At 39.4% G+C, this 12,680-nt stretch overlaps 1 protein-coding gene across 2 annotated transcripts in view; it reads right to left on the reverse strand.

Moving 5' to 3' along the window:
• Positions 1 to 12,680, reverse strand: part of CTNNA3 (catenin alpha 3) — a 492,103-nt gene that overhangs the window by 420,172 nt on the left and 59,251 nt on the right. The window lies entirely within an intron of this gene.

Genomic DNA, 12,680 nt, shown 5'->3' on the forward strand with positions numbered 1-12,680 from the left:
TGTCAGACATGAAACAGAAAAGATGCACTTTTCACTCTCTCTGTGTTTAAATTTAGAATTTATAATAGTTCATACACACATGATCTGTCTCTGTTATATATATTCACGGAAAGTTATAATTATAAAAATGTACTCAACAATATCATTTTAATAAGCCACTGTCTGGCTCATGGAGTAAAAAGCTCATGGGAAACAGGTATGATGACTACTAGAGCTGTCTCAAAGTCCTGTTCATAAAGTATTTATACCTAAAATTTCTGATTTGTTCCTCTTTAAAAATGGCATTTAAAAAGATAGCAATAGTAAATGATTCTCTGTAGCGGAGAGATATTGCCATTCATTCTCCTTACACTAGTGCAGCAGCCACATTTGTCTCTTCCTGTCATGACAGGATTACACTGAATGGACGTGACATGAAAATACAATTTTGTATTTTCTATTATGAAAATAACTTCTCCTCTGTGCCACACAGAAATTCTCATCAATGTCATAATGAATTGCAATTTACAAGTAAAACCTGTCAATTCACAGACTTCTCCAAGACTCTCCCCATATCTATGGAAAGATTTAACAGTGGAGGTGGCAGAAATTCTCTTATGAAAACGCCCTTATTTTTGCAAGTTATTAGTATGCTATGAATAGGTATACAACCACATAGCTATCAGTTCTACAGTTCTTCCAAGTAAACAATTACACAGATAATTTTTGCAGCAAAGGAGTACAGGTATCAAACTAAGACACCTGCTAAAAATTTTACTAGCAACAATTCTTCTGGATGAAGGGGCTGAGGCACTGTTTGAATGCCCATCAGAACCCATAGAAAGTGTAAACTCTCCCGAGGCTGCCCCTCTGCTGAGGTGCAGGCACAATGCTTCCAAACACCTAACATGAAAATAAGAACAGCAGTGAGGATAAAGTATTAAAATAAAGTTTCAGAAAGGGGCAAGACAATAGATGGCCCCTCAGTAGTACTCAGAACTCCTCAAAGGTGCCTGAAGAATTAGATGTTGTCAGAGAAATAAACTCTTTCCAGAGAAATGAGGGAATCAACACAAAGAAACAAGTCCATAATCCGGTAGACTGCCTTTCCCCCTTCTTGTGCCACTCCGATTACAGATTATTTGTTAGGATACCACAATGCGTTATGGAAGCAACAAACATAGAGGAGTTCCCCACTGTGAAACAGTACCATGCATTCCTTGCTAGCAGTTCCCAGTCCCATTGCAACAAAGAGCAAGCATTAGTGATTTATTTATTCAGAATTCTTCTTAGGAGTTACAAAACATAAGCCAGGAGATGGTATTTCTTTCCAGCCAAGCAAGTATTTGCTTCCTTTGGTTTTGAGACAACTCTCCTATACTCAAAAAAAGCTAAGGATAAACATATTGGAAAATAATTCATCCTCTTAGACAACTGCAAAACAATTCTTAAATAAGATTGAAGTCTCTTCCACTCAAGACAACCATATGTAGGACCGACCACTGATTCTGCCCACCTACTGAATTTTATGTCATTTGGTTTGCCACTGCTGCAAGTTACAAAAGGAAGCAGTGTACAAGGTTGTAGGCAAAAGTTTCTTCATGTGTAAAGGAATACAGGAACCAGCTTTATGATACTGCCTTTAACAACACCTGAACCATGAACAGATATACCATTCTATTTATAGAATAGAACTTACAAAGTCTAAGCACTTATATTCTATTTAAATGCATTTTCCACAGAAAGAGGATTTGCTGTATAATTTACACACACAATATAGTATAAGGCCAAGACCCTTCAATCTCATACTTCACTGACACTAGTCACGCCAATGAAGATATGAGCTTGCAGGTACAGTCCCGAAGTGACTCTCTGGCAAGATTCTTAAGGAACTGAGGAATCGAAAGTATCCTGGGCTGTATTACCAGAATCACAGCTGGGGGTCAAGGAAGGTGAGTATTCCCCTTTACCTGGGGCTTGTTAGACCGTATCTAGAAAATTCTGTCTAGTTCTGGGCCCTGTGATACAGGAAAAACATTGGTAAGCAGCAGTGATGTAAATTGCCAGAGGGCTGGAGCACATTCCTGTAAGGAGCGGCTGAGAAAACAGGGGTTGCTCAGCCTCAGAAAGATACAGCTTTGGGTGCCCGTAACAGCAGCCCCTCCGGTACCTACAAGGAGGTCATCAAATAAGACGGCAAGATCTTTTTCCCCAGAAGGACACCCCAATAGTGTGTTTGCCCAGAGAGGTTGTGCAATCTCCATCCTCAAAGATTTCCGAGATGCAAGTGGATAAAGCCCTGAGCAACCTCCTCTGACCCCCAAGCTGACCCTGCTTTGAGCAGCAGGTTGTAATATGACTCTCATGAGGTCTTCCAATCTGAATTATTCTGTGATTCTATAATTATAAGGAGAAACTAGAGGGGCTGGTAGTCATAAATAAATCATTGGGACATTTTTGTGACACATAAAATAATATTGCAGCAAAATTATTATACAAGAGTATAAAGTCTTTATACAAAAGTTCACAAACCATTCTTACAGTACGTATGAACATAGTAAAATTTATATGCATGGTAAAATGTCTAATTTAAAACTTTTATAAGATTTAACTAGTTACATTTTATTAGCATTACTTTCTTCTAAAAAAGAGGATTAAATATTACAATTAAGCACATCTTGCTAAAAGGCAAGTATGCATTTTAATATTTAAGTAATGGACATGCTTCAGCTTTTAACTTTGATTTTTCTTACTAAATAAATCTTGTCTGTGCTAGAAAATTTTACAGAACAATTCCCACCAGTGCTAGTACCGCCTCTACTGAACTCACATTAATACCAAATTCATACACCACTCAGATGTGCACGAATACTGACAGCCCTCATCCCACACTGCAGAGTTTGCCCGGGGCAAAGATCCATAAACTGTGAGGCCATGAGAATAAGAGTAATATAGAGTAGCAGGAACAGATGTATGAACAATAGCCCTGCAGGTCACTAGTACAATTGCATCCATGGCAGAGCCGCTTACCAGCAACCCACAGGCTGCTAAGATATGTGGGTGGTCTTTCTCCTCTGCTCTGCTTCCTCCATGGGTACTGGTTTGCAGAGGGAAGAGTACCAGCGCTCAGTGGACAGGTGACGGCTCCCTGCATAAATACTTGAAGGTGTCATCTCTAATAACATTCTAAAAAGTCTCATTCCTAGTAACAGTCCTGTCAAGGCTCCTGTATGATGGGTTAAGATTTATGTCTACTTACAGACAAGTATTTTAAGAGCTATCTTACTGAGACTACTAAAAGCAGCAAAGAATGCCTTGAAATTATTCTGAATTTTCTTAAAATATTTCTCTCCTGCATCTTCTTTTGAGAACTCCAATAGTGCTCAAATCTATTTTACATTATTTCTGTTCATATTTTATTTTCAGAATTGCCTTCTTTCCTCCCTCCCCTGATGACTGTTTTAATTTCACAACTATGTCAGAAGCATCTGTCACTTCTCTCCTAAACTATTAAAGACACTTGGAAAAGGAGTATGTTGCCTTTCTGGCCTATCCTTACTGCTGACAATAGTGGTGCAAGAAGATTAGGCAAGATTCATGCAGTGTGCCGGCAGAGATACACACGCTTCTTTAAATTAATCTTCATTTGTTCTAACCTTTTCAAGATTCTTAAGAGCTTCTCAGCTAGCTCTTTGAAATTCTAATGAATCATTTTCCAGGGCAACATAAAAACCTTCCCATTTCATTTCCAATAAGTCAAGAAAGTGGCCAAGGCCAGGATCAAGAACTCTTCAGCACGCTTTCAATTATCTTTCTCACTAACTCCTTTCCCTGACCTCCGAGGTTCAATTCTATACATACCACGGTAATGTATCTATCTACCCTTCATGTGATAAAATACAGTCCACTTCTCTAACAGACACTTCCCATTGAGTTCAGAGGGAATAGGCTCAAGGATATCAGGACACTTGGCTATCATTTTACTTGTGTTTAAAAATGATAACCCAGTTGCAAAATGGGGAAGAGAAGAAAATAAAGAGATAATATTACTCCTTATGTTGTCTCTGTACCTATACTATCCTCTCTATCAATCAATTTAACAATGAAACATAATCAGCATCTCCAAAGCTTTGGTCTGCAATCAAATTTTCGTTCCACGGACTTTAGCTCCTCCATTGAGGTTCAGATCCTTGACATACAAAGTACTGCTCTTAGAACGCTGGCTATTAGTATTAATGAAAAAAAGCTTTGCCAGGAATCTTATCCAGAGACATGGTGAGCAGCTCATTTCTGCTGCAAATAACATCTGGTATTTGTCTACGAACTAATAATCAGTAAAGAAGTTAAATGTAATGCCGCACACTCTGTTCAGATCATGAAACAATTTATTGGCCTCTACTAACCTAGCAGAAGAGGAGAAATACCACAGTATGCTCAAGCAAACACTAACAACATTAGTTTACTCATCCAAACGTATGAAGAAATGTGTAATACTTCTATCTAGTGTCTGTCCTTGCTAGAAGCATAGTATAATATCTGTATGAGTCAGTAAAGAGAATCAATAACTAACCAAACCAGCAAGCTATTACTCAAAATATATATCAAAGTTATTGACATCATCAGCTCTAAGGACTTTTGCCTCATACTTTCCCTTTGCCTTCACCACTTCCTGCACTGGTTTGGGAGTACATGAACAGTTCAGAGAACACAACTAGTATTTCTGAGTACAACTAGGTACTGGGCTGGAGCACAACTAGGTTTCTGCATACAAGAAATTCAGCAGCCGGCTTGCTTAGTTTCAGAACAGACTGGAGAATATCGGTGATATCCACAAACAAACATAGCTACGACATTCATTTCTACCTGTAACAATTGTAAAAGTTAATTTAAGCCATATCATACAGCTGTAGTATCACTAAAGTACCTGTACAGAGAATATACTGTGGACAGAGTCTGACAGTGAAATGGCTGTTGTATAAATAGAATTACTTCCTCTTTCTCAGCACTATATTTTCACCGTTAGCATTTCCTCAATACAGAAGCACACAAAGATCTAGAAGACAGTAACAAGGCTCTGCCTTCTCCTATCTTTTTTTAAGGTTTTTCAGTCCCTGATTAGAAATCATATACCAAAACTGAATCGTGACTATGCCTCAAACACCTGATTTCTCCACACTTTTAGCCCCTGTTTAACCAGCACTTGCAATATCTGCTATATTCTCAAACCTTTCCTGAATGGACTGTATCCTAAACTCACTCTTCCAAGCTAGATTTAGTATTGATTGTACTACAGTACAATTTGAAGTACTTTCCTGATAATATGTCTGAATTGGAACTTCTTATATATTTAGTCTATACTCACTGCACATTACTAGCCCATGTCAAGATGATGTAAGACCAACCAGTGCTCTGCTAATCAGACCTTTTGAGTCCATAACAGCAATTCTTCCAGGTCCTGTCCTCCATCTGTGGGCCATGTTCCAAGTGTAAATTAAATATATCTCTTTAGCACAGTAACTCTGCACTTCAGACACACCATCTGCAGGAACTGCTTAGAGACATCTTTCCCAGGTCCCAGAAATGAAAAACGGAATTATGACGAGGAGATCTCAGCCTCCAGTTTTCCTTTCCCTAAAGGATACTTAACTGCACTCTGTGGTCTGTTAATTTCTTTTACACTTTAATAAGTCCAGTGTTGAATTTCTTGAGTGCAAATAACATAACTTGATAAGTTTATACAATAAAATGTGCTGCTTTTTTTTTTGACAACCCTTTGTGATCTAGCTAAAACAACTAAACAACAGCTAAAACAAACAACTACATAAAATTTTCCTGTAGAACAGTTTGTACTTCTCTCCTAAAAATCAAAGAGGATGCTCATCTTTCTCCCAGTAATAACCAAGTTACAGCTAAAATTAGTATCATTGTTGCATATGTAAAGCTTGACTGAAGTAAGACTTTATTACATATTACCTCTTGCTCTTACAATGTAAAGTTAGATCCATGGTTAAACCGATGCAGAAAAAAATAATCTTTCTTACTCAAGGAAATAAACCTAGATTTAAATTGGACGTAGGAAAGCATTCAGTGTTCCATTACCAGCAGAATTTATTATCATTAGCTAGAAAAGCACTGTTACAAGTATCAAAATCTTACCTACAAAGAAAGTTTTGCTCTATAATGACCATCTACAAAGCTACAATTTCCCTAAATGACACGAACGCAGAGTTCAAGGTAGATCAACTGAGTAATGAGATCTATAATGAAAAAGAACCAGCTGTACCACACAAACCATGTAGGTCTTAATACAGACTCATCATGTTTTCACAAAAGTTAGGTAACAAATAAAGGAAAATATTAGAGCCTTATGAGTCCCGTCAAGCGAGGGGAAGGGCTAACTGTGCTCTCCCAAGTCCTTGATGAGAGAAAGAGTCAGTGATGACAGGCCTATGTATCACAGACAATCAGACACATTACAGCTGGGCTGGGACAAGGATCTAGAGCTCCAGAGAGTCAGGAAGGATGAATTCAGTTCAGGAGGATCAAAACTAGGTTGGGGCAGTGAGCTCTGTCATGACCCAGATTTTTCCCTCCTTTCTCCATGCACAAAATCACTGTAACCTGTCAGTGCACACAGAGACATGCTCCAATTCTTACCTATGAAAGCTCATAGGAGCTATGAAGCTCACCTCTTACACATTCTTAACTGGTTACAGAACTTGAGTTTCATAGGAGACACCTCTACCTCCTGACCTGTGGCCAGGCAGTTAGGGCTAGCCTCATGAGAAAAAAAAAAAAAAAAAAAAAAACATAAAATCAAATCATCTACATTTTGCATTAACATTCTCAGATTCAAGGAGTGCAATAAATCCAAATTTTCCTATTTTCCTGTATGAATACTCTATCTACTAAAGAACTGAAGTAGTATGGGCACGGTAACTGCAACACAAGCTCAGCCTTAGAAAAATACAGCAAGAAGACACAACTGCTCCTGGCAAAGTCTGCTTTCGCTGTTGTGTGCTAAGGGTTCCTGGAGCAAGCAGTTCAGGAACAGTGTTCCTGCAGGATTTGTCCATCGTTCCCAAGCACTATGTTCTCAAACCATTTTCCATTCACAGCTCAGTCATTTTGCAAAGCTTTGAATTTCATCCAACCTGACTTTCATGAAGTACCAAGGTAGAAAAACATTTCATAAGAGAATTTATTTTTCTGTGAGAAACTAGTATATGTCTGTCAGGTTTGGATCAATACAATATAACATTCCCTTCAGATACTCTTTTACCAACTACTATTACCGTCATTTTCATCATGGCATAACATCATTCATTAGACAGTCTTTCCTAATCAGGGCTCTTCATTCCAAACTGTTATTCCACTTCTAACTTGCATTATTTCTGCATCTGAACAATTTTCTCATATTAAAAAAAAAAAAAAAACACCACAAACCTATAAACACAAAAATAGTGGCTCAGACTATATGTTTTATGCTGTCTCTGTCCCTGTAAAGGTGTGTCAGTTGTGTTCAGACTGAATTTCACTGAAGTGGTTCACCCAGCTAAGACAAGTGAGAGCAAATTCTTAATATGAAGATCCCATGCCAGACTGGCCTCCTACACTGACAGGATTTTCCTAGTCTGACATAAATGCGTCATGGTCTGACAAAAGGAACTTCAAATATCCACAGAATTTTACTGGCAAGACCCTATACGCCTATTTTTAACTCTTGGATGGAGGCATTTAGTGATGTCCTCCAGTAGGTCTGGTACTAAGAGGCTTGTTCAAGGTCACACAAGAAAGCTGGGAGAAAGAAAATTTGAAAATGTTTACAAAATATCTACCTACATGTCTCCCTCTACTCCTTCTTGTTTGTCACTTTTCAGTAAGGAAAAGCTTATTCTAACACAACTCCCTACTGCTCCAGGCTGGTTTAGTTAAAAAAAGAAAGTAAGGTCAAATCAAAACAGCACATATATTGCCTTTGATGGTGTGCAACAAATGAAGCATCCTCTGTAATTCCTGCTTCTTCTGTAGAATATTTAGATATGTTACTTCTGAAAAATTAGGGAATGTATTTTCTCCTTCAATTATGGCTAAGAATCATGCATCGCTTTACTAGGTGATGATTTCAACCAATAAAAACGTACTGAGCTGTAGATCCATAAGACAGGGACAAAGAACTTGGCAAAGTCTTTGAAAATAACATCCCTTAAGTATTTCAGATTTCAAGCCAAATTTTTATTATTTCCAGAGATATAAAGTCAGCACTTAGACCTAGTCCAAATATAAATATTGCTTCTCATGCACAAATATGAAAGTGTTATATTTTATAATATTTTTGATAAAAAACTTTGTCAAAGTTCCTCAGAGTGTAACACTTTACAGATCATAATGTTGCATAAGCTTTTACACAAGGCTTATATAATATAGGCATCTTGACAGGTATGTGAATGAGGACATTAAAACCCAGCAGTCCCATGTCCCAGCAAGACCTGCTAGCAAGCTGGTGCAAACAGGAGTTCTGCAAAACTGAACCAGCAGGGGAGAGGAAGATCTCTACAGCAAACCATACCGAGAACATAACAGAAGGGAAATTTTTCCGTATAAAGTATCCAAAGTGCAGGACTTACAACACAGGCTTTCAAGTACCCAGTGGGGAAGGGAATATAGCAGCATAGAAAATGTTCAGCATTCATGCATTCCTGTTTGATAAGGAAGGTGGAGCAAGTGCTGAGAGAGAAACTCTTTTAGATTTGATTTTAACCAACGTGGAGAAACTGACGTTCTGAAAGCCACTTCAGTTTAATGTTGGCATTCATTAACCTGAAAAATAAATAGGAATGTGTTCCATTAAGGCAGCTGGGTTGGATGAACATCAACCTATGACAATAGAGCTCACCAATTGATGACCAAATTATTAAACCCCCAGTTTTCCCCTCTGAGAGAGCGTGGAGATCAGCATGACAACAGAAGACAGAGAGAGCAAACTTCACTGGTCCTTTTTCAGAGAAAGAAACCAAGGAATTAGACCAGTCAATTACACTAAAATTCTAGATAATGACGTCCACTACTTAGTTATCTGGAAATAAACACAGGAATGAGTAATAGGCACCATGGGTTTGTCCAGAGCAAGTCTTGCCAAATAAGTCTAATTTCCTTCTCCCTCTGTTCTTCTAGTCATAGGATTAGTAGCAAATGTCTCATAATATGACTAGATTTTTGACAGTCTCATGTGATGTTCTCATAAAGAAATGGGGAAAAAAATAGATGAAATTACTCCGGAATCAATGGAGATTTTTTAAAAGCAGTTACCAGTGATTCACTGCCAACAGAAGAATGCATTAAATTATTTGCTGCAAGGGTCTATTTTGGGTGTCTCACATAACTCACCATAACTTGGATAAGAAAACAGAATGGGATTTCGGGGCGGGGGATAGGACAAGGAACCATTAGTGCACTGGGGGGCAGGATTTGAACTCAAAGTAATGTTTATAAATAGGTGTGATGTTCTCAGAGAGGATACAGTTCAGTAAGAATGAGTACAAGTCACCATATGTAGGCAGGAACAGTCAGCCGCACAGTGCGTGATCAGAAACAACCAATTAGGCTACACTTCACAGGAAATTGTTCAAGGATCACAAAGATGACTGTGCTTATGAGAAAAGTCAAATCACACATGTGTAAACAGACACCAGAAGAAATCCTTCCATTCTACTTATCAACAGCATCCTTTAATGAAAGGGTAGAACAATTTGAGCCCCATAACGTAACAAAGGTGTCAAAAGCACGATCTAGGAGGAAAGACCAAATGATTTGTGGCTAGTTTTTTAAAGCAGAGAAGCCTGAGGGAAGGCATGATAATACACACAAGACTGCAGCAAAGCAAAAAGGAATAATGTGGTTCTTATATCCATAGTAGAAAGTATAAGATGCAAAGATCTTAAAAGTATTAAGGAGGATTCAGATCAGACATTAGGAAAAGGATCTTTCAGTGAAACAAACACAAGAGGGATGTTGTGGAATCTCTCACTGGAGGTTTTAACAAAATTTTAGATAAAGACAACTGTCAGAGTAGGTCACAGTCTGACGTTAATGATATAGTTTATAGAATCACAAAATGTTTGGGGTTGGAAGAGACCTTTAAAAATCACCTGGTCCAACCCTCCTGCAATGAGCAAGGACACCTTCTACTAGATCAGGTTGCTCAGAGCCCCGTCCAACCTGGCCTTGAGAATGTTTCCAGAGATGGGCATCTACCACCTCTCTGGGCAACCTATGCCAGTGTCTCACCATCCTCATCATAAAAAAATTCTTCCTTGTATCTAGTCTAAATCTACCCTTTTTTACTTTAAAACCATTACCCCTTGTCCTGTCACAACAGGTCCTGCTAAAAAGTCTGTCCCCTGTAGGCCCCCTTTAAGTACTGGAAGGCTGCAATAAGATCTCCTCAGAGCCTTCTCTTCTCCAGGCCCCAACTCTCTCAGCCTGTCCTCACAGGAGAGGTGCTCCAGCCTCTCCTTCATAGAGGCTTCATAGCCCTCCTCTGGACTCACTCCAACAGGTCCATGTCTTTCCTCTGCAGAGGCTCCACAGCTGAAAGCAGGATTCCAGGTAGGCTCTCACCACAGCAGAGTAGCAGGGCAGAATCACCTCCCTCAACCTGCTGGCCACACTTCTTTTGATGCCACACATCTTTTGATGCAGCTCAGGATACGGTTGGCTTTATGGGCTGCGAGCACACATTGCCAGCTCATGTCCAGCTTCTCATCCACCAGTACCCCCAAATTCCTTCTCCTCAGGGCTGCTCTCAATCCCTTCATTCCCCAGCCTGTATTGATACTGGGGTTGCCCTGACTCAGGTGCACTTGACCTTGTTGAATCTCATGAAGTTCACAAGGGCCCACTTCTTGAGCTTGTCCAGGTCCCTCTGCATGGCATCCCATCCCTCAGGCATGTCAACTCCACCACTCAGCTTGCTGCCATCTGCAAACTTTCTGAGCATGTACTCAATCCCACTGTCTATGCCATTGATGATGATATTGAACAGTACTGGTCCCAACACAGACCTCTGAGGGACACCACTTGTCACCAGTCTCCATCTGGATGTTGAGCTGTTGACCACTACCTTCTGGAAGCAGCCATCCAACCAATTCCTCATCCACTGAACAGTCCACCCATCAAATCCGTATCTCTCCAATTTAGAGAGGAGGATGTTGTGGGGGACCACGTCAAAGGCCTTGCAGAAGTCCAGACAGATGACATTTGTAGCTCTTCCCATGTCTACTCATACAGTGACTCCATCATAAAAGGCCACTAGGTTGGTCAGGCAGGAGTTGCCCTTGGTGAAGCCGTGCTGGCTGTCTCAAATCATCTCTCTGTCCTCCATGTGCCTTAGCATAGCTTCTAGGAGGATCTGTTCCATGACCTTCCCAGGCACAGAGGTGAGGCTGAGGTCGGTAGTTCCCAGGGTCTTCCTTTCCACCCTTTTTAAAAATGAGTGCAATGTTTACCTTCTTCCAGTCACTGGGGGCTTCACCTGACTGCCATGACTTTTCAAATACTATGGAGAGGGGCCTGGCAACTACATCAGCCAATTCCCTCAGGTCGCTGGGATGCACCTCACCTGGTCCCATAGACTTTTGTATGTTCAGGTTCCTCAGGCAGTCATGAACCCGGTCTTCTCTTACAGTGGGAGGGAGTTTGCTCCCCCAGCCCCTACCCTGCAGTCCATCCACTTGAGAGGTGTGGGGAGAGAGGTTGCCAGTGACAACTGAGGCAAAAAAAAAATTTCTCTCATTACATAGTGGAAAACCAGAATAACGTTCTCTTGATGTACCTTTCAGTTTAAGTTTAAAAAATAAGAACAAAACAAACAAAAAACCTACACAAATAGATTTGAATATATTTTTTTCTTCAGATTTTTCCATACTTGTAGTAATTCCCAAAGCAGTTTGACACACAGACTAGAACAACACGAAGGCTTTATCACAACATACTCATACCAGCAAAATTCTACCCAGAAGTAGTATCATTTATATCACCAAATAAACTCTCCTTGTTAGTATAAACTGTACCTCAATGGAGAACTTTGCTAGTGTGGTTATGTTTAGAAAATTATGTTGGGTTTTTTTTGTGGGTTTTTTTTTTTTTTTTTAAGATGTTCTTAATATGATAGGGAAAGAAAAATTTGAGTGGTCTGTCCCCAGTGATCTGGAGATTCTCCAGTCAAATTCAGACACCACCATACTTTTCTTCCATGAAATTAAGAGCATTTTATGAAGCAAACTATGTATGATCAGCCTTTTCATTGTTCTGCATATTGCAATCTTTTATTGCAGGAAAACTAAGCCAAGTTCTCAAAATTCTGAATTTCACAGAGCAACTGAAACGTGACTCAACTTTTTTGTGCTAAAGATGTTACCAATAAAGCTTCGACTCTGTATATATCACAGCTTTATAGAGCCGTTATCCCACTATGATTCCATCTAATGTGTGAGCTTATTTCTTGTCAGAGAGATTAGCTATGCTGGGGGAAGATCTTCCTGGAATGAAATTTATGACTTCCTTGCAAACAAGAAGATGCTTCCATGTGAGAGTCTATATAGCAGAAACAGGGAAAATTTATTGGAACAGCAACTGTTTGAGCATCAACTCTGCTACTTCAGCCTTTGAAAGATGATTTAAAAAAAAAAAAAAAAAAAAGA

Source organism: Numenius arquata, chromosome 10 (assembly GCF_964106895.1).
Source record: "Numenius arquata chromosome 10, bNumArq3.hap1.1, whole genome shotgun sequence".
Classification (NCBI taxonomy): domain Eukaryota; kingdom Metazoa; phylum Chordata; class Aves; order Charadriiformes; family Scolopacidae; genus Numenius; species Numenius arquata.